Source organism: Leuresthes tenuis, unplaced genomic scaffold, assembly GCF_036924035.1.
Source record: "Leuresthes tenuis unplaced genomic scaffold, fLeuTen1.0.hap1 SCAF_2, whole genome shotgun sequence".
In the NCBI taxonomy this organism is placed as follows: domain Eukaryota; kingdom Metazoa; phylum Chordata; class Actinopteri; order Atheriniformes; family Atherinopsidae; genus Leuresthes; species Leuresthes tenuis.
Window position 1 is genome coordinate 6,996,895 of NW_027325356.1, and position 23,973 is coordinate 7,020,867.

Consider the following 23,973-nt stretch of genomic DNA (forward strand, 5'->3'; position numbering starts at 1 on the left):
GTGGCACGTAATGTATATAATACTAAATTTACTGTAACTACTGTCGCTATGCAACACCTAAAGCATTTGCATTAATCACTCTAAGGCACGTATTCATCTGAGCTATCGGTTCATCTGAGGCGGTAAAACTGTCGAAATCTCCCAAGATACACCCATTTTAGAAGCTTTTTTCTGTCTTCATGTTTATGCTAATAGGCCTCATTATCATCCTTCATAGAAATCTGGGCGCCATACGGGAAGTCACATGACTAGGACTTTGTACACTGTTTTGGAGGTAATTCAAATTCAATGGGGACCTTGTGTAATTAATCAAAAATGTATTCTGTATATAATGTATTCTGGAGAAACAAGGCCCGTTGGACAGCAGTGTTCAACGATTGTGTGGACACTGAGCGTATTTGATCATGTGCCAGTATATCTATATTGGAATGGTAGAGATGGCAGCTTCCATATTATATACCTCTCCATTGTTTTGTAATTCCTCGAATAATCTAGAAACTTTAAACTATAGCAGGGGTTAGAATTTGTGTTTTCTTTATTAAATGTAACACCATTTTTCTATAAAAAGAAATGAATATTCTTTTAATTCTAAAGTTTCAATTTCAAGGCTTTATCTGGAGATAATAGAAATACATCTAGTCTTTACCAGGTCTCTTGATAATGTAAAAACAACTTAATGAACAAAAACATATGCCAAATTACACAGCAACATTATTTATTTAACAAAAACTAAGCCATAAGGCAGAAGAAGTGTGTGAAAACTAATTACACTTCATAACTGAATAGATGTAAGAGACCCACCTTAAGCAGCAATACCTCGGAGTAATGGTTTTCTGTATGATGTTATCAGTCTCTCACATAGTGGAGGAATTTTGGCCCACCCTACTTTATAATCTTACTTCAGTTTATTGAGGTTTTTCAGGCATTAATTCATGCACAGCTCTCCTAAGGTCCCACCAAAGCATTTTCATAAGGTTGATGACCGGACCTTTGCAACATCGTTTTTTCTTTTCTTTTTCAGCCATTCTATTGAAGATTTGCTGCTGTGTTTGGGGTCATTGTACTGCTGCATGGCCAAGCTTTGGACAAGCTTTGACCTTCAGACAGACGCCTCACATTTTACTCCAGAATAGTTTTGTTTACAGAGAAGCTAAATGTTGACTCAATGACTGCAAGGTGTCCAGGTCCTATGACAGCAATCAAGTCCAAGTCCTCAGCCCTCCATCACAGAGCTTGACAGTTGTTTTTGATGATATGCTGTGTTTGGTTTTCTCCAAGCTTGGTGCTGTACATTACATTAAGATTTGTGCTTGTTTTAAACCTAAGCCATGCTGGCATGATTTTTGAGAGAAGAACCTGCAAACCCTTCCAAACAAACATACTTGTTGATTCTTTTTCTAGTTTTACTGTCATGAACTTTAACATTTAACATGCTATCCGAGGCTTGCAGTCTGTGAAGTAGCTCTTACGGTTTTATGCCATTTCTCTGAGCACTGGATGGTTTGACATTTTGGTGAATATGGTGGGGCGTCCACTCCTGGGAAGATTTTAAACTATCTTAAATTTTCCACTTGTGAAAAATATTCCTTACTGTGAACGATGAACTTCAAATTGTCATATAACCCTTGCCAAATTGATGGGCAGCAACAACTGACAAGATCATCGCTGATGTTTTACTCCATTGCATGGTGTTGAACATGAATACTCTAAGCCAGATATTGGCCAAAACCTCTGCTTTTATAGAGTTGCTCACATTAGCAAATGATCAATTAACCTAGTGTACTTGATTAGCAGCATACAAATGCTGCCTACCCTCTAAATTCCTATGTAAGGAGTAAGAGTTAGTTTTTACAGAGCTCTTTTATATATATTTTTTTATATATTTTTTAAGTTAATAAGTCGTAAATAAATTATAACGCATTGTAATTTGTCATGTGTTGTATTTCATCTGAGACTGTATTTTCATCATTCTAAGATCAATCTTTATTATAGCCTGATACTTAAAATCTTAGAACTGAAAGAGTTCTGCTTTTTTTCACATCACTTGGGGTGAAAAATCCCCCTCTCAATTACACCTTTGTAATGATAGCATTAATCTTAATGTTGTATTTGTTTTTTATTAAGAACTAACTAAGCTGAGGCTGGATATGTCAAATTTTGATGTACAGACACGTTTTTCATTCCGGTTTTGATTTTGAAATTATTCTATTGGATTAAAGGAATAATCAGACACAAAGGGCAATGAGAAATAGGGTCCTCTCTGGCCAAGCACATGAGGGTCAAATGTCAATATGGAAGGCAGTTTTTTCATTAATGTCAAAGAATATTAATGGACCATTCTCTCTGACCTACATATAGATAATTTGGGAGCCTTTGCAAGCCATAGCAATTATATAATTATTTTAAGAGTAGATGATTTCACAGCACTTACACACTGCACACAAACAGTTTCATTTTGCAATTAGTGGATCAGAAAAGATTCATAGAATATTTCTTATTTTTACTTCATATTAAGACAGCAAATGTTCTTGTTGCCCTCAGGAGCATCTGAACCTTAGCTTTCTATTCAGTTCAAAGTAAACATTTACGGTCTTCATAGCCATAGCCAAGTTATTTTTTTCTTTAATCCACAAAGGGGCTTTAGTATAATATGCATACACAGAAAGCCACTTTAATTATCTGGAACTGCTATAATGAGAGGAAACACAATCCATTAAGGTTCATCCTCCTACACTGCTCTCTGTGATCACTGAATACTAACAGAATAAAAGGAAATGAATAAAATTAAATTAAATAAAAACACAAAGAAAGTCAAATTGCCTCTGAGGTCTCTCTAGTGGGAGTTTCTACTGAGTCACATGCACTAATAAATCAAAGAGGAATGTTAAATCTCACCACCAGCCTCTACTCACATAAAAAAGAAAGAAAGCAAGAAAGAAAGGTGACAAAATAATTTTAAAAAAATCCTAATACAGGAGCAAATAATTTTATGGAGGGCACAAGGGTGCAAATGTGGACATTGCAGTCATCAGATCTGGTTCATTTAAAAAAATAACACTTTTGTTTCACTTGTTTCTTTTTCTTTTCTTTTGTCAAATTATACAGTTGCATAACAATATTAAATTGAGTGTAGTCCAATAAATCATATTATCTATCAATAATTTAAATTTTAAACATTGCAGCATTAGGATATTTCTTTGCTTTGTTTTACTTTAAGCCTATTTGCCCAGATACATTTTGTTAAACGTCACGAGTGGCAAACAGAGGGGCACTTGCTTTCATACTGACAGCTGAATGAACTCGTCCAAACACGGTCTGACAGCTGTGCGTCAGGGAAAGGTCGGTGTGTGACACAATCCATCGGACACATCAGTACAATGAAAATTACAGTCTTGTTTAAGAGCTATGTTTAGAAGAAACCCAAGTCTGGACCTATTTCAGGTTTATTAAGGAACAATTTTAAGTTGGATTAATTTCCAATGGTTCGCGGTGCAAGAGCATAGCATTCAGAGAAACATTTGGCATCTTTGTGCCCCCCGTCACAGCGAGTAGACTGCAGGTAATTTGCATTCGTATTGACTGTTTTAGTTTTGTCGACATTACATTATTAATAGGCTTCTTTTACCATCATCATTTAGTGTCCGACAAGCTCCCGCAAATGCTTTTCTTTATTATGTTTTTGGTCTGACACAAGAAATAGACAGACAGAAAGAAAGAACAAGGTTTTCTGGTTGTCAGGGTGAGAGCCTCTATCCATTTGATTGGCTGCTTAGAAAAACAGTCATGACAACATTAAAACATCTCTAAAAAGCCCAGACTTCAATTCTGTGCACAACTGCAGTTACTTTCGTCAGATTGCTAAACATGTCAGGAATTGTCACTGAAAAACAGTGAGACTTAGTGGATGAGAATATGGTTCATACCTCTTAGATATAAATTGATTACAATGTCAGCAGATTTCACATCATGCCAATTTGGGGTTACAGAATTGTTGAAAAATAAATATTTCATACTGTAACCTTTAATTTAAATGACAGATATACCAATTGTAAGTGTGTGCCTTTCTTCTAGCTCAGTTTTAAACACAAGGAGGAAACTGGATAAATTAAACAACAGTTAATTCCTTACTATTTTACAGTATTTATTAGTATGCCTTATCTAAATTTAAATGAGGTCTAGTATTTCTCTCTATTCTGAACATTGTGCTGGTTTCTGCTTCTTTGTTTAATACAGTTTCATTGTAAGTAAACATGGAAATGTCCTTTTCTGTGAGCATCAGGAACCTCTGAACATATAGATTTCTTATAGTATCCATCTGTGCAGCTTGTTTGTGTTAGTTTTCTACTAAATTACAATAACTTACGGTCACATATATTGTTTGAACTGATATCTAACATGTTCTCTCAGCAGTCAGGTCCTCATCATTCAGTTCTACATCATCATTCTCAGCAAGGGACTGGAGGTTATTTGCTGCATAAAGACTTCAAAAAACCTTTTTATTTTTTTTATATTTTACTGCAAACACAGTTTGTGCTTTAAATTGTTTAGAGATCTTGTTTAATTTTTCCTCCTCAAATTATGTTTTTGTCACAGTTTATGTTTTGATTATTGTTATGTTTCAGGTTCAGTCACGTTTTATGTTTGATCTTCATGTTTTCAGATTCTTTGTTATGTTCCAGGCCATGTTTTTTCCCCAGTCACTTAGTCTCACTCAAGTCACCTGTTTCTGCTCCCAGCTGCACATCATCACCAATCACCTCCCCACAGCATTTAGTTTCCAGGTTCAGTCACAGCCTTTGCAGAATCCTCACTTCCCTTTCATGCCATGTTCATGAAAAGCTAAGTCTGGTTTTGCATCACAGTTTCAGAGTGTATTTGTTCATTCATAGCCACAGTTTTTCATAGTCATGTTTGTTATCTACCATAGTCTTGCTTAATTACCACAGTCAAGTATTTTTGAGATCCAGCTCTGCCGCGCCTTTAGTTCATGCTCCTTGTTTGTTTTTGGAATAAACCTTTTTGATTTTGAAGTACTGCAGCTGGGTCCTACCTTCACCACCATTCCTGACCGTTTTCAATGGCAACATGTTGAAAACTTGACATTCAGCAGTAATCACGAGACTCATCATCATTTCTTCCTTTACTTTGAGTAGCTAGTCCTACGCTCATTTGCCCCTTGGAAAATATCTATTTAATTCCCAAATTAGGCTGTATCACCCACTAAGACTTTGTTTTTCGCATTTAACCTTTTCAGCCTCTCCTTGCATATTCATACCATCAATATCCTCATTTTTAATTAAACAGAACTTGTGAAGCTAAGCTGTGTGGTCTTAGCCACCTTTGACAATTTGGGAAGGGGTGGTAGCATCTGTCTTATCTATTGCGACCTTGACCGTGTACAGTCACACGTGTAGAAAATAAAACACAATTGAGCAGATTAAGTGACATAATGATCGCCAAAGTAGGCCTTTTTTCTCTTGACTGGAATAGTGGCCCATTTGTTAAGGGGCCCACTGGGAATACTCCCAAAGCTCCCGATTAGCCACTCTGGTTATGAATACAACATAGCTACAACTTGTTTTGCAGATTCAGGTTTTACATGAGAATCTTTAAGAGAATATGTAATACTCTATCAGCAACAATAACCCTTGTTATTGGTTATTCAAGCAGAAAAATGTCTTGGAATGGCCTGATCAAAGCCCAACTCTCAATCGATAAAGATTCTGTGGTGACGTAAGACTGCTGTACATCAGCAGAACCCAGGAGTTAAAGCAGTGATGTCTTTAGAAATAGGCAAAGTGATAAGTGAAAACAAGTTTTAAGAAAGTGGTAAGCATATGCAGTGTTGATAAAATTATTCAAACCTCACAATAAATAAAGTTTATGATAAACAGACCAAAAAATGACGATCAGAACAACCATTCTTACGTTGATATGAACAGAAACAAGTGCACCGAGATAAAATGGACCTTTCACTTAACTATGCTAGCATACAGGTAATACTGTGTTGCTAAATGCTAATGTGAAATAAAGCTTCTTTCTGATTGGAAAATCTCTAAACCATCTTTCAAATTGACAGCAATGTTTCATTGGGTCCCTGGGTTGAAATGTTTAAAACACATTATATTGCCTGACATTTGAAGGACTCTACAAAAGAATGCTACAAAGGTGAAAATCAGAAAATCTGATCAAAGTAAAGTTAACTATATCTGAGCAATGTTATCAAAACAGTATAGATCTAAATCATGCTGCCTAGGCTACGAAGAAAATCATAATCTTTAATAATCTTAAAAGTAAGTCTGGGTAAGTAGGACCAGGTCAAGTCTTTAAACAAAGGACAAGGAACTGTAATAGCTTCAAAGTGCACACTGGAGCACGATTTTTCTTTCTGTTGGGACACAAGTAGCTCTACTTGATGCTAATAATGCAGTACCGCATACTGCCTTTAATGGAATTTCATAGACAGTCTCCCATCCATCGACTCTTTTGGCAGAGATGTGAAAAGTCAAGCGCACTCAGCCTTTACTCTCTGCATGGGCTTCATCTTCTGGGTATCTGTCTCTTTGGGGGCAGCCATTTTAATATTCAAACCAAGCAGAGAGAACAAGTGCAGAGGGACAGCGGCCATTTGAATAATTGAAGAGGCTCCGTAGTGGTAGAAGAGCCTCTCTTTTTCTCTCTCTACCATATTTCCCCTTCCATATTTTTTCCAGCTTCTTGAAGTTTGTCCCAGAAAGTGGTCTGGGATATGTGCTTCCACAGCCGCTGATCCAACAATCCCAATGGGCTGATGGGGAAAGATAGAAAAGAAGAAAGAAGGAGAAGAGATGTCTCACACAGAGAAGGAAATTTAGGGGCCAAATCAATTTTGACAGAGAAGTGGCTTTGGACCAAAAAAAGGGATAAAAAGGATCAACTAAATCCATCTCTGCCCATAATTTGTTAAACACTTTCACTTAGCTTTTCTCAACTGTGCCCTTCAATTTGTTTGACAGACTATAAAGCCACAATGTCTAAATAAGTAAGGGAGAAGAAGTTCATCCTCCCAAAAGACAGAAGAAGGTGTAAAGCAGTTTAACATTTTCAACATTCTCTTTCACTTCTGTCATGTCTGAAGCAGCAATCTTGGTTTCCAAATTTTGTTTGTATAATACCAGTTGGACAACCGCAAAATACTTTTTATGCATGAAGCTTTACATTTACACTTGCATAAATAACTGCATTGTGTCATTTCAGGATACCTTTTAATGTAAACTGGATCCTTCATTGACTTTAACCAGGGGCAAATAATTCTTATTTACTCATTTCTTACTAGTATATCCCTGACTAACTGTCAAGAAGCTGTAAGCCAATGCCTCTTTATGAAGTGTGAAGTTGCTCTACTTGCTTCAGTGTATGTATCCTTGCAGCCACTGGTCCAGAGTCCAATGGAGTTCTATGAGCTCATCCCATAAACCTGCTTCTCTATTATTTAGTATGACAGCATAACCAACTCCTGTATAGTTCTTGAAATCTTCTTTCAAACTCATGCAGAACAAATGTTGCTGATTTGTCTCAAAGGGCACATACAGAAAAATCACTATTTGAGCAAATATTTGAGTCTGAACTCACTATGGACAGAAAAACTCAGGAAAAACATAACCCTACCATTTTCTTTTAGGCCCCATCAATTTAAAAATGTGTTATTCAACGAGCCGGTCAGATTTGCTTGAGAAACTCACGTCACTTTACAAAGTTGTCCAAGCCCTTTTTTCATTTTCTATGCCCAGCTTCAACTTAATGGTGCTTCATTCACTTCATGGTTGCACTGAATGACTCTATCACTTCTTCTGTTCTCACTTTTTTGTTTGACTTTAACATCAAATCTCATCACTGGCTATATAGTCTGCTTTACTTAAGAAATAAATAAAATAATGACACTTTACTAGTGCTTTGTTTAATTTTCTGTTCCCAACAAGAAAATCTGACTCGTTTTTGGCAGTCTATAATTTTTTACTGGTCAGAAGTTAGAAAATCTGATTTCCCATTTGTCATGAATGCACCATCAGTACAGTACTGGTTACTGCAGTTATATTGGTGAAATATTGGTGATATTAGCAACAGTTCTTCATGTTCACTCCAAAAAACTTGAGCAAAACACTAAAGAATGGAGTGACAGTGAAGTCCAGAGTTTATGATGCTCAAATGTTACAAAGGAATTAGGATGTAAAAGTGATATTAAGCAACGATGGCTCTTATGTTCTGCGGTGCATGTTTCAACAACTTGAGGCAGTTTAACATACGGTTCCTGATGAGACTGTACTGAAAGTATAGATCTTTAGCCTACCAGTGGCATGTGGTAGAACTGTATATGAGGGAAATGTGAGTATTTACAAATTAACTTGAAGATCAAGTATTTTTCTGTCTGTTTGGTGTGAGCTCACAGGCTATTTGCTTTATATTCTCTCATGCTGTAATAACGTACGCCAAGACTTATTAAGTGCTACAGATTTCAAAAGAGGCCGAACTGTAGGAAGTGAGGGGTGGAGTGAAGTTGAAAGTGTCACAACACACTACAAAAAGACCCGCATGACTAGAGATATAAATCAGTGGAAGAAAATGGAGCTGCTGCACTGTCTCTCTATGTTATTTTGACCAAAGCATGTCATAGACATTTTATTAAGACCTCAGGAAATTGTGCCAGCTTGTGAAAAAAGGGCACAATATGTCTCTTTTACCAAATCAACTGTAGCATCACACAGATGCAGAAAATCTCCACACTGAAGCAGATTTCACACATTCACCGCAAACATAAAATTTTAAAGTCATTTTCCTGAGGAACTACACGTCAAAATGTCAGCAGCAGTAAGAACTAACTTTTTAAAAGTTTAATGCTACCAAGGTAGCATTAAGCACAGAAAATATTTGAATGAGCTCATGTGCGAATGGAACTGCTACTACCTGGAAGAGTTCATGGTGAATGATTGCGTGTTATTCAAGATTGATGCTTCAAATGCCTCTTCTCTGCCTGTCTGTATATTGGTTTCCACCGATATCTATACTACAAGCATCCACAATGTCAGCAAAGAAACAGTCATCATCAAGGTAAAGTCATGGGACCTCATCTCATTCTTGATGTGCTGCTAACAGAACAGTACGATTTCAACAACATACTTTTTGCATCATGTCCTGTATCCTGTACACTCTACTTTGACATCACTTGGGATTATGTCTAGCTGTAAGAACACATCTCACATAGAAAAACTCCTGCTACCAAGTGCATGTGTGATCAGCCAACTTCAGGCAGCACCTGCACTCACTTTTCCTTCCATTCTTTGTGGAAGCCACTAAAGTAGAAAGATTTCTGATTAAACGTCATGCATCTAAAATGCTTTTCTACAAGCTAAGAGCTGAGCTGTTGCTCATAAATACATACTTCCTCACATTTGTAACAAAGCAGACTTGTATGAACAGTCAGAATAAGTGAATATTTTTATATATTCAGCATAAGTTCAGATATATTTCCCTCTGAATTAATAGAGTTTTCAGTTTTGCTGCTTAAATATGATAACATTTCTAATTGTGGAACTACTGTGCAATCACTGGAATAGAGAAATAAACCAAACGACAGTTTATTACATCAGGCTTTTAAATTACTGTGCATGACTGCATCCGTTTCTTTGAAGAGTGGGGATGTCAGTGTTTCTAGACTGGAAAAAAAAATAGAAAAGAGGAAGCCAAAAAAATGGCAGGTCTAAAAAAAAGTATCTATGGCAGACTAACAGTATTTGAAAGTGATGGCCTTCATTTAAAAAAAAGAAAAAAAAATCCAGCAAATACTTGATTGGGGACATGAATAATGCACTTGCCCCTCAATTGATCTGTTTACTGTTTTAATTTACTTTTTAAAATTTTTTTTATCAAATTTACTATTCAGAGAAGTCTCATCAGAAATGGCCTAAAAAGGATTAATATCAAGAAGCCAATAAGGAAGGGAAACAGAGAAAAGGCTGGGGTATGCCAAATGACACAAAACGAAAAATTAGTGTCAACAGATTATATGGAGTGACAGATACTCTCATGAGCCCAGACCTCAACATTATTGAAGCAGTGTGGGATCATTTTGACAGAGAACGGAACGAAAGGCAGCCGACTTCCAAAGAAGAGCTTTGGAATGTTCTTCAACAGTTCTGGAGAACTATTCCTGGAAACCATGTAAAGAAAATACAGCAAAGCTTGTCTAAGAGGTTTCAGGTTGTCAGAATTGCAAAAACACACTTCTTGCCATATACACCTTATTTCCATTTATGTGCAGATGTTTCAATAAATCACTCCATTGCTACTGCCTACAGTATACATGCAGTCTGCGATCCAGACTTCATTGGATAAGGATTCTCTCCTTACAGAACCCAGTTTAACCCCTGCTAACTGTTCTCTTTTCAAAATAGCCAAGTCCCCTGTCTGCGTCTTTGTTGTTATATCATTCTGTTCATGTCATCAGTGTATATTCCTCCCATGTGGGCCAGTAATAACTTTTCTCTGCCTACCAGCAGAGAATTGTCAACCATTCACATTAGTGCATCATACATTATTATAAAGTCTTGACGTTTGCAAGCTTTTTAAACTTTTCTATGACATTGTTAAGCAAGCAGCACAGTTCTGGTTAGGTTTAGACATCTGAAACTACTTTGGTTAGGGTTAGAAATCCAAAATGCAAGATTAAATCTCATAAAAGATGACTTTGACTTAGGATCAAATACATTCTTGAAGATCAAGATTCTGTTTTGGAAACAACAATAGAATAGTAATGATAACATTAGTTGAGCTCAGACATACGAGTCATAATCAGTTCTTTACAAGCTGGCAAATGCGCAATCTCAGCATTAATTGATATAAATCGCAATACAGCCACAATTACACTTCTGTATAAACAGAATAATATTTCCCTTTGAGACAATGCTGCACGTGGTTACAAAATAGGTATTTTTAAGTTTTTTGTTTAACTGTCTTTGTTAAGAAAAGATTGCATTCGGAGAAGAAAAGTGAAGGAACATCGGACTACTATTACATACAGTATGGTGACATCTGTAGTATCCTAGAGTCTCTTGGTTCATTTGTGAGTTTGAATAAGGCTGAAAGTGGACAGATTTCCCCATACACAGATCATATAACGTCCATGAAATCCCTTTGAAACATTGCATACAAATATAAACATGGTCTAAACAATATCCAGTTTTGCCGTTTGCAAAGAAAATAGAGGTAACAGAAGCTGTCAAATATCCTTCAAACTCTATGCATTAATTTACGCCCCCAGAGGAAATTTGTGGGCTAGAAATCTTTGGTACTGACACTAAATGTGTTTGCTGTTCTATACTGATTCAAAAAGATCTAAATAAGACATACAGTATATTTATATTGTCCTTGTATGAACAACATTATAATGAGGGAGTACATATTTGAAGCAGTATGTGGCTGACATTGATTTGATGGTACAGATCTGCTGAGGCTTTCATTTATAGCAACATAGGGTGTGCATCCCTCCCTCTTGTTGCCTACACTTTTATTTTTAATTTTCTTGCACCAGAGATCGAGGAATTAAAATTCATATTTCATCAAAGCATAAATAAAATGCTGAGAGCTCAAAATACAGTGTTTGTAGAGGAGACTGAAAGTTTCTTATGTTATGCAACGTTACCACATAATAATTAGAGCAATGCTTGAAATATGATATTGAGGTTAAGACCAATTATGCCTGAATATTCATGACTTGAAGCATACAAGGTCCAGTTTTGTGAACCTGAGTCTGAGGCAATGATGCAATCTTGAATCAGAGACCACTGATTTAGCTTCTTAGATCAGGATTACATTTAATGCATATGAAATTGCCTTGTGTTTTGACAAACTACCCTTTAAGTTATGCATGATGAGGAAAGCGCTGACTTTCACAGATGAGGAAAATGCTGTTATATCTTTTATGAGAGTGTAGCAAGTGTTTCCAGTTCTAGCAGCTGAAGATAAATTCAAAACTGAATGAAAAATGGGGACATATGAACCAATGTCAGATTTGTTTTTGTTCACCAATTTAATTCCCTTTCAGTAATTTTGCCATGTCTGCCAAATTTGTTCATGCCACAGTTGTTTTTTTTTTTATTATTTGATGATGTTATCTCTGTCCAGAAGCATCTGGAAAGAGTTGACCTCTCTAAATCTGACTTTGTGAAAAATTAGCTTGTAAAGTCTCACTGTGCTGTCAAATAGTTTTCAGACCCTTTCTGCTTATCCACGCTTTACTAAATGTTTTAGGCTCATCTTAAAATTGATAAAGAAAATAGTTTCTTATTGGTCTGCACATAAATCTTTTGAATAACAAGGCAAAGATTAAATACTATAAGTGTATAACATTTACATGAGTATTTAGACCTTTCACCTTCGGCAGCAATGGCAGCTTAAAATCTTCTTGGAATGTATCTTAGCTTGATTTGCACACTTTTCATTTGGAAGTTTCTGCCATTTTTCTTCACAAGTTAGTTCAAATTCAACTAATTTTCATTTATGCTCAGCCATTTTCATGTCTCTCCAGAGATGTTCTACTGGGTTCAGGTACTGGTGGTAGACTTTGGGACTTTGACTGATTTGTGATCCTAAGAAGTTTTTTTTCAGACTTGTACAATATTTTTCTGCATCCATCTTTCACTCTATTCTGAGCTTTCTCAGCTAATTCGGGAGGAAAATAGCACCACACTAGTCGTTGCCTGCTGCAGTAGCTCTGGACATATTGTGTGTTTCTTTCAGGATATTCTACCATGCTTTTTTCTATGAAAACACTTTTTTTTTTTTTTTCAAGCATTTTCCTGCACTTGTTAGCATGCTTTGCTGCTGAAATTATTTCTGCTGGTAATTCTGGTACTTTTTTCAATTGTTATGATGCAAAACCATGCCAAGTTAGAGTTTTTTTGCATCTGGGAGGGATTGATCTTTTTATATCACAAGCAATATCTTGAATGTGAGCCCAAATTCAGATTAGTTGAAAAGGAGGCGTCTGGGATGAAGAGCAGAAGCAAAACGTAAGAAAGGAGGAGTGAGTTTAAACCATTTCTTCCTTTGATCATTCTAAGAAATATGAAATCAATAAAAAATAAATTCAACAAGCGTAGAGCCCTGATGAGGATACAGCAGGAACACTGGGACGGCAATACTATTTCAACCCAGCTTTCAGTCTATCATAAAGACAAATACTGCCGACAGAGAGGAACCATAAAGGTGGATGAATTGCAGTTCTTGTTAACAGCAGGTAGTGTAACCTGAAAATCCCACTGAAAAGGAGAGGATCTGTTTAGCAGAGATTGAACTGTTGGCTTTGAGTTTCTGTCCATGTTATCCACTGAGAGAATTCCCTACTGAGGCTGCATATGACACTGTCAGCTAGGCTGCTATCAAGCTACAATAACAACGCCCCAAACCATTGATGGCAACCTCTGAAGATTTCAAACACAACTCTCAACTTTACAAAACCTTTGCCAATCTATAACAATGACATATCTATAACAATTGTTGATGTTGCATCAATATGGCCATTCTAGGATTAATAAAGTATTATTGAACTGACTTGGGCCCTGTTTTGTTCTCATTATATCTCCTGCCATTAGGTTCAACAATTCTAAAGCACAACGTTTTCTTTCATCTGTATGCAGATGATCTACAACTCTATCTGCCCCCATCATGTCAAATTCTCCAGATGCCAAGGAGTTCATCCACAAATGTCTGAGTGACATTAAACTCTGGCTATCACAAATTTTTCTCTCCCTAAACGAAAACAAGACAGAATGTATTTTCAAACCTGCCTACTACTACATCTGGTCTTGGCCCACTGACACCCTACTGTAATTATATTGATAAAAATCTGGGAGTGAAATTTGACTCCAGTCTTAAATTTGACCCACAAATTAACGCAGTAATGAAGGCAAGATTCTTTCAGCTTCGCCTCCTTGCAAAAGTTAAGCTATTTCTGAGCTGCTGTGACCTGGAAACAGCCATCAATGCCTTTATTAGCTCAAGGTTACATTACTGCAATACACTGTACATTGGACTTAGCCAAACATCTCTCCACTGCCTACAACTGTTACAAAATGCTGCTGCCAGGCTCCTAACTAACACCCGTAAACACGATCACATGACACCTGTACTTTACTCCCTCCACTGGCTACCTGTAAAATTTAGGATCCAGTTTAAAACCTTGTTATTTGTTTTCAACGCAGTTAATGGCCTTGCACCTCCCTACATTGGTGAAACCTCAGGGTTTCACCAATCTAGCAGAGCTCTCCGCTCTGCTGGTCAACATCTACTGGAGGTTCCCCGGTCCAGGTGTAAGCAGTGGGGTGACCGATCTTTCGCAGTGGTAGGTCTGAAATCTTGGAATACACTGCCCTCTGATCTACATACCACCACTGACCTACCTCAGTTCAAAGCCAAATTAAAAACTTATTTATTTAAACTGGCTTTTCACTGAAGCTGTGGCCCACCTTTTTGTTGTTGTCTTGTGTTATATGTAATCTACTTTTAAATCTAGTTTTGGAATTGTGAAGTATTTTGGTCAAGCTCTGGTTGTTGTAAGGTGCTAAATAAATAAATGTTGATTGATTGATTGATTGACTTAAATTGAAAACACTCACACAGCATGATGTTGTCATCATGATGACCAGTGCCTGCTGTCAACCACACATGGCAATGGGACTTGCGAACAAATACTTAAATCTCTGTTTCAACAGATCAGAGAAGTTTTTCATAGTTTTGTACCTGTGTGACCATGGCTAATTTTCTCTGATTACTCAGTATGGCTGAGCAACCAGACATAGTGACATTGTTTGTGGTTTGAAACTTCTTTCATTTTAGAATGGTTGAGGATGCTAATCATTTGGGCTCTTCAAAAGCTGCACAGATTTTCTTGTAATATTTCCCATATCTGTGGCTTGACACAATCATGTTCTGTGGACAATTCTGTATACCTCAAAGCAATGTTTCAAAAATAATTTTTTGCTTTGTCATTATTGATTAAAAAGAATTGGATCTGTTTTTTAGGTGAGTCTATAAGGTAAAAATGTGGTAAACTATTGTCATGTTTCAATGCTTCTATCTACCCAGGACAGATACTGCAATCAGAGAGCAAAACAGAAAGATTAAAATTTACGAGACAAGTAAGACCAATGTGGTTCATTAAGGTTTTAGGACAATATCATTTGCCACAACTTCCTCAGACCTCAAGAGCATAGATCGTACAAGTCTCTGGAATGACATTAAGACAAAAGACATTTCCTCCAGGACTAAATCATTTGGCTAATTAACAGAAGAGTAAAAGAAAACTACAGACAATTCATTTGCTGTTACTATTTTGAATACCAATTAAACATGTAATTAATTGTCAGTCTCACTGGCAGTGAAGCTGTCAGGCTGGCAGTGTTTGGTATTTTTGTTGGTTAGTGTTCCTCATTGACATACTGTTGGAGGGATTTTCATGGAATTTCTTCCAGGCATTTAAGATCTATAGATGATGATTCTGTCTGACTTTCCTTGACGTTTCCTCTAGCCACCAGCAGGTTGACATTCATGGTTCAGACAGAACAACAATTTATGATCTATGTGCACTCTGATGATCCCAGAGTTCTCTGGTTTATCTAACAATTAGTTTTTTTATAGGGACAATACAGCCTCAGATAACCACCCAACTGACAATAAAGACTGCTCTTCAAACAGATATGAAGAAGACATTAGCCTGTTCACTTAAAGAATTTACTATGCTCAGGTTTCTATTGCGATTATTATATTTATTATTTGTATTTAATTGTCAGTTTACTAATAAGGATGCTAATCATTCATTACAGTTCTCATTTGGTATTTTGAAGATGAGTATAAAGAGCTGTGTAAAACATGGTAGTGCAAAATCTCCCATATGAGTTCATCTTTTGATGTGGTGACAGTTAGGGCCACTGCATACAATTCACCTAATTTTCTTACCCATCAAACCATTCAACTGACACCGTCTGCCCTTTTTAAAAGCATCTGCTTTCACTGTTTCATGTTTATTAAACCATTTATTCAGGCTGTCCCAACCCCCTGCAGATGAACTTTAATTATTTACTTTTGATACTACATAGACTTTCACTTAGTTGACATTTGAATTACAAGGTGATCAAAACAAGATTATTCTTGATATGCTGAAAGGCTTGTATGCTGAAACGTGTCCATTTTTACATGTCAGGCATGACTATACCATAGAAATGGATTTTAAAGGAGAGTACCCTGTAGTTTTTTTTTCACTTTTGACTATAAACCTATGTAAAATCTACACTGTATCCAGGAAGCACTCCAACACAAATAATATTTATCTTAACATTATTGCTGACTGATTTTTTTCCTTTCTCAATCTCTGAAAGCACTGTGGCCTCAGTGGCCAGGAGCCCCTCTAACACATGGCCGACTGGTGGTTTATTATGCCACTTAATGAGACAGGCTGTTCATCTCAGATCAAATGAACCAAGTCACTTCTGTCCATCTTCAACTCACTAAACCTCACCTTCTAGGCAACACCAACCTGTGTGGCACATAAGTTTTTGCGTTTTATGACCATGGCTTTTATCTCTAAGCAGATTTCAATCACACTGGAGAGTAATAAGGCACATTTTTTTTAATGAATGCTATCTATTTTTTAATTTCAAACAAAGGATCAGGAAGGAATAATGTAATGTTCATAACCTCAGAGTAAATTAGATTATCACATTTTTCCTGATTTTGGTGTACATATGTTCTCGTTCTACCTGTGGTTTCAAAGTGGAGGAGTGGTAAGACCGTTACATGTTGAGTGTGAATTTATTTGTGGATGCTGACGGTGGAAATGGTCCTTTTTGGATGACTGAATAGAGAATAACGCCTGTAGGTGGCAACCATACCTCATCAACAAGCGAATCACACGTGCACGCGCGCCCCACGTACACACAAGCACACACTCAGACACATCAGATCCGGGCTTTAAGCGTTAATGCTATTGATCCCTGATAATTAACGACCGCTGGGTGATTTAAATGGGGAGATGGACACGTAGGCAAAGTGGTCAAAGTTAAAGTGGTCCCAGGGCGACACAGGAACACGCTCACGCCTACACAAGCGCGTACCTATTTAGCCACGCGCGCGCGCTTTTTGAGTCACACACGCGCGGCAGATCTGTGCCTGGAGACCACGATTTCAACGTGCTCGCTATTCAAGTCATGGACTGCAGCGAGCGGGGGGACCATTAGGAGCCGGTGGCAAAACCGCGCTTTATTTGCAACACACGGATGGTGCAGCCTCACCACGCGGACTGGACACAAGCTCCCTGACAAGCGGAATTATTACTTATGTAATCAATACACCAAACTGCTTTGGCGGGGAATAAAGCACCAGAGAATCTTCCCATTCTGCTTGTTAGAAAACGTTGTATGCCATATGCTGTGCGATTTTCAGAGCAGCCTATGGCAACCCATTTGTACTGATGCGACGCGTGTGATGGTTGCAGTGGGACGGATATCCTTAATTTTATCCAATAGGCGTTCTCAGGTTTTTTTTTTTTATTTTTTCAGGACGCTTCTGCACCTCTTTCTGCGCTGACCTTCTCCACAATGCTTTAAAAAGGTAAATGTTGATTGTCATGTCTGTCCACTGATCTCGTTAACCTGATTTAAGAACATCACAGACTGTCACTTATTTTTTTTAAGTTTAGTTGTTTGTTTGTTTTTTGTTTTTTTTTTTCCTATCTTTTTTCCCCTTTCGGTTGAATTTGATTTGGTGATTTTTCGAGCCATCTGTTGGGAATCAGTTTTGGACTGTGACTGATTTGAGAGGGGTAAAAAAAAAAGGAACAAAAAGCGGCCTATAAGGACTTGAATCCCCATCAAAAACTCTGCAGGATTTCCTCCTCCTCAGTCCAGACGAATACACTCAAGTCCAGGAGGCTACTGTTGGTCCTCTGAGGGTTTTCATCGGCGCGCGTTGTATCCGAGGGAATGGTGGCCGCACCGCAGATACACGCAACTCTTCCTGAGTGTTCGGCGTTTTTCGCAGGCGAGCATCTTGACTTGTGATCGAGTGAGAGACGCGGACTGCTGCAGCCTTCAGCCCCTTTCACATGGAGATTTGTGTCTCGGTTGCACTGCAAATCTTGAAAACGTGGACAGGGGCCCTGCTGATTTTTCCTGCACTGTTCTCATCTTCATTTATTCGACAAAATGCGTAAGTACATCATTAAATTCAGTCCCATTGAGTCATTAATTGGCTAGATTTATTGGCTTATATTCCTGTGCTGAACCATCTTCCATCGCCATTTAACCCGTGATTTGCGGTCGGCTCACAGACTTAAATGTAAAGCTACTTTTTACGTCTCTATTTCATCTCTGTAGGTAGGTTATGCGATCTGTCGCATTCCCTCTCGAGGGTGAGCGTTTATGTGCGTTTCTGAAGATATGTGCGAGATATAAATATAGAGAGATAAAGATTGGAGCAAAGAGGGGGGCTGAGGAAACGTGGGGTGACTGGTGCAACAAATTGTGTGTTTGAGCGCTTGGTAGAGACTAAGAGTATGTGGTAGTCCCTGTTGCCAGTAGGACATTATTGATAGAAAAAGGCCTACGTCATATGGTAATTCAAATTCAGTTCAGGTATTTTCAGCATTCACGTTTGCAGCAAAAAGGGCGCCGGATTGGCCAGGTGGACAGGCTGCCCCACGTGAAGGGCGCTTTGAGATCTTTGAGCCATGTTTTATGTTATAGAATCTACTCCTGTATTTTCCCTCTTACTATCCTTCTACATTTTGAGCCCGTGTGTCTGAAACAAAACCTCAGCCAAGCCATCCGCGGGTGGTACACCTCGAGCAGAATGAGGTTATTTCTCCCCATCATAGTCTGAGCAGGTTAACTAGTAGAACAGCTTGGATTTTAAAATTTAAACCGTCAAATCTTTGGAGATCTCGCTTAGGTCTGCGTAGCCCTAAACAAACCGTGAACAGGAGCTGTCCACCAGTGTGTGGTGCTGAAAATGCTCTGGTTGAAATGTGTGGAAGGACCTGCATTTAGAGCGCTGACATCACAACTAAAATTACAAGTGCTGCTGCAGTCAAAAGCTTTCCACTTAAAAACTGAACAGACTCGTCCTCAAATCTACTGTACCATATTCACACCCGGTGATTTTACAACCAGCCTGTAAAATGAAGGACAAACCACAATAATATTTGCATGCACGCAAGAGAATAGCCTACTCATAAAGCCGGTTTAATAGGTTTGGCTCTTTGATGACTAAAGAGTGAGGTGAATCATTTGGAGTCTGTCAATTGTTGGAAAATTAACCTGTCATCCATCCTTATGTTTAATATTTAGTATTTACATAACAGATAACTAAAACAAATGGTTATTTAAAAGGGGAAACATTATACATTGAGCTGTTATAGGTGCTGTTATAGTTGTTCTTACTAATATGTGATATATTTTGTTGAATAATATGCTTTGTATTCTCTGTATAGAAGAATTTTCTACTGTTATTTTTTATTATGAGATTTAAAGTCAGATTACACTCTGCAGTGCCTTAAAGTCTACTGATATCTTGTTATTTCAGTGCACTCCAATTTGCTTCTAAGTGCTCAAATTATGGCCACACTAGAAAATGTCTGAGTAAGGCAATGGGCCACCTGAGCTGCCACAATGAGTTCTTAGATTCTTGAGAAGCTCAGCTGGATATATGTATATGGCAGCATGTTTTTGGAACTTAGTACAATGTTCTGCTTGGCTGAGAATTTGTGGCTATTGGGGGTGGCATACATGAGTTCTGTGTTTAGCAAACAACACTGGGACTCGTAATGGCTTCCGAGTTTGAGTTTATTGCCTCATTAAATTCCATACTCATCAGGAGAGAAACACAGAAACATAAGAAATGTCATCACCTTGACAAGTATTGTAGGTTTTGCATTTTACCTGCCTGCTAAGGGACTGAATGGATGTAAAGCATACCCAGGCTACTTACTACAACAGCCCTGACATAAGCCTTCACTGTGGGAAATAAACACTTGGGTGAATAGATTTCTTTTCATGCGTGACACACATGTAGTCAACCACTGGTACAGAACAGGGTGAACGATGACTCATCTGACTATGAGGCTTCTTCCTGCTCACTAAAATGTAGCTTTTGTTCTTACACAACCTGGTCCATAAAAGAGGAAATTTATGCTTTACATGATAATATTCCTATATAAATCGCCAGTGACAAGCTGCCTTCTTACTCTTCTGACAAACAGTACACTGAGTTGATTCATGTTGCCTTGTCTGTTTTTCTTGCTTTTGGAAATAGCACAAAATAGCCCGGTTGGATACTGAGTGCCTGTCCCCTCATGGTAGTAATGTTGATTCAAGATATTTTCATTCCATTGTTGTCTTATCCTTATCATCATTATCATCAATCATCAGTTAGTAAAATACACATAACAGAAGCTCCAGAAAAATATACTTCAACAATCAGTCATCTTATAAAACTTTGTTTTTATGAAGACTTTCTTTCTTTTTTTGAGCCACAGGAGCCAAAATAATGAGTCAGCCTAGGGTTTTTACACACAACACAAAGCCTAGTGGGACACTAATCACTGAGTAATTTTAAGAGCCACTCACATACATGTGCGATTTTCTTAGTTTAAATGTTAAACAACAAGCCAAATATGTTTAATTCTTTATTAATTTTCCCCAAATCCTCAGGTTATGGGTCAACCAGAGAAAGTTCCGAAGACTAAGCCAGTGCTGTAACAAGCTCTCAACCTAATTTCAGTGTGACATTTTTTAGACAAGAAAGTCTGCTTGTAGCACTTTTTCACTTCCTGGCAGTGATGGTTCTGAAATGTGCCAAAGATTAATCTTGTGCTGGAAAACTGGTTTATAAATAAGCAAAGAATGAAAAAAGTTAGTAAAAACAAAATTTATCATTATGACTATTACATAAAGTAGTGCATAAACATCAGCTAAAAATTAGCTGATGTGGCACAGTGTTGCAGTTGTACTATTGCACAGTAGCACTGTTGCCTCACAACAAGAAGGTTTAAACCCTCAGTGTTGAATTTATATTTATGGGTTTTCTCCAGGTGTTTCAGTTTCTTCCCAAAGTGCACAGACATGCTTGTTAGGTTGTCTAGCCACATGTGTGAGCATGAGTGTGTATGCTTCTCTGTCTGTCAGTGTTAGCGTTGTGTTGAAATGATGACCTGTAAAGGGTGTACCCCACCTCACGCCCAATGTTAGTGGGAATAGAAAACAGCCATCTGTGACTCTCTGAAGGATCAAGTGAATGTAGCTAATGGATAGATTTGCTGATTTTCTTATTCTATAGCTTTGGGATTTGGTATTACAATTTAAAGAGATTAGTTTGGACTTTGGGAAACTGGAAATCGTTTCACTATATTTTAAAGTATTTAACAAACTAAAATCAGAATCAAAAGATAAATTTCTGTTAATACTAACCAAAATAATATATCTGATACTACCTATGATTGACCAATGTCCAGTCAAGCCTAAGTGTCTCTTTGAGTGATGGTTGTTTTTGCTTAAACTGCACTAGGTCATTCTTTGCTGAACTGTATGCTGTGTTCACAATCGGAGTGTAGATTAATGTCTGTTTTTGAAAGCCTTTGGTTTCAGCCTGTCAACAGTAAAAATTGCTGATTCATTTTCAAATGACTGTCCTCTGCGTTGTATTTATGCTTTTGGTGACTGATGGGGTAGTCACAGTTTTTGAAGAATCTGTTTTACTACACGCAGACCCAGTTTTGTTGTTTCATCAATTTATATTGGTGCCCTGCACGTTCACATACTTTTCTGAGTGATATGAAGATTGTGATGGGAGTGGGTCTAATTTATGTCTGACATTCAGTCCGAATAAAGTGAAAAACAGTCCAGCTTCTCCATGCTTGTGTATTTAATCCTGACTAATATAAAGGAATTGTTTGCATTGCTTGTATATTTGCACTATATGTCTCTGTGGCAAAGACAAGTGAGTGGAATGAAGCTTTAGATTAGACTGACTTCCAGTCGGCTCCATTTTGACAGATAGCTCTCTGTATCGTCCTAGTTGTACCTCTAGAAAACATGTGTTTGTGTCAAGTCAAGAGACAGGCAGATCTGATTTGGACTGCTCGGGTGTGAAAGAGTCCATGCATGCCAGGCTGGAGAGAGACTTAGTATTCACTGTAGCAGCTTAAGTTATGCTTTTGTGCACCAGAAAGGGGATTATTCGGTGAATCCCGCTCTGTGTCATTCACAGTTTTGCATTTTTAAATCAACAAATATCAGAGTAGGGATATATGAAGAGATGGCATCCATGCACGTACCTACTGAATGGAGTTAAGTGTTACTTATGTAGTGTGACAGTGCTGATGCCTGCAAAAAATGATAACTTATGGCACAAATGTCATAATTGTTTTGACTGCGTCTGTTGGTGCCTTACTTCACCATCTGTGTTGTGTACCATGTGTCTGCAGTAGCCTGCAGCAGGAGCCAGCAATCAACTCCAGTGAGAGACTCTGATAGAAAGAGTATGTTCAGTCTACGGGTACCATGTTTCTGCCTCTTCAGCAACCAGCCACTTCTGCAAATGCCATAATGACCTTTATAGATTTCTCAAAAGATTCCCAACAGCCTACACATATACAGTTAGCAATAATGCACAAGTCAACATTATTTTCTGTGATTATACAGTGGGTATGGCAGTATTGTGATGTGAGGCACAGCTGAGTTCCGCCCCCTGCTCTGAAGAATGCATAATCACAGTAAACAATGTCTTGAGGGCAACTTTCTGTTTTTTTTCTTTAACCAACTTAATGCTTTTTTGCACCAGCTGAAGTTTCTTCAAAGTGTAAGAGCATAAAATAAAAATCAAGATATATCACAGCACCAAACAAGAAAGAACTAAAAGCTGTGTATCTTGAGAGTTATTCCATATTCTTGTGTAGAGATCTTTAGCTGATTCATTTAGGATCTAAATTGATTGTAGTAGACACTGGTTATTAAAGTTCAGAGTCAAAGACATGTCATAATTAATGATCTTTTATTTCCTTTATCTTTGCTCAAACAGTTTATCAATACCACTAAACATGGTGTATTCAATTTACAAGTCAAAAGATGCAGTCTGTATTAATGTATTTATATAACATTTGTTTTTATAGTTATTGCTTACATATATACTGTAGCAACTAAAAACTACATTTCAAGACAGAGCAGATCCTAATTGCGTATCTAAATAACATTCAGTGGAAACAGTAGCTTTAACCTTTACTGTCCACACATTTGCCTCATTCATCTGGCAATATAACATCGAACGGGGGTTTGTTGGTGTGAAGAAGAAGAAAAAAAATGTCAGTCCAGTGAGCCATACATAGACACCAACAAATAGCACATCAGAGCCATGGGTGGGACTGTTTGCAGTGACAAAACTGTATTTGATTGCAGTTAAGCTTTGCACTAATAAAGAGAAGTTCTTACACGGTGGCTACTAAACAATAAAAGACAAATTAAATAGATACATTTAAAAAATCTGAAATTATTTTACTTCCACTGCTCTGTTCTTATATAATTTGGTTTGGTCCAACATCTTTAAATGAGGTTGAGTTCAGGCTGATACGTTGGTCTGTTGTATTTGGTCCTGTCATAATGAACAAACTCACTCATGAAAATTGGCTGGATGGAAGCAATGTCAGAGAGAAGCTGGAAACTCAGAGCTGCTGAAGCTCAGGAGCAAGATCAGGCATGTGCCAATCAGAAGGTCAGTGGTTTGACTCCCAGACCACATGTGCAAGTGTCCTCAAGCCCGACACTGAACCCCACGTTGGCTACTGCTGCGTCCTTTGGTGCATGAATCAGTGTAATAGATAAAAAAGGCACTCTGTATCCTGTAAAACTGAGGCCTCAGTCAGGGCCACACAGAGACAAACGAGACAAACAACCACAC

The 23,973-nt window shown here is 37.7% G+C and overlaps 1 protein-coding gene across 1 annotated transcript in view; it reads left to right on the forward strand.

Moving 5' to 3' along the window:
* The first annotated feature begins 17,241 nt into the window (after positions 1 to 17,241).
* lrrc4cb (leucine rich repeat containing 4C, genome duplicate b) overlaps positions 17,242 to 23,973 on the forward strand; it is a 47,202-nt gene continuing 40,470 nt past the window's right edge. The window contains exon 1 of the mRNA XM_072379997.1: positions 17,242 to 18,234. The gene's annotated coding sequence lies outside the window, so the exon portion shown is untranslated. The remainder of the gene's footprint in view (positions 18,235 to 23,973) is intronic.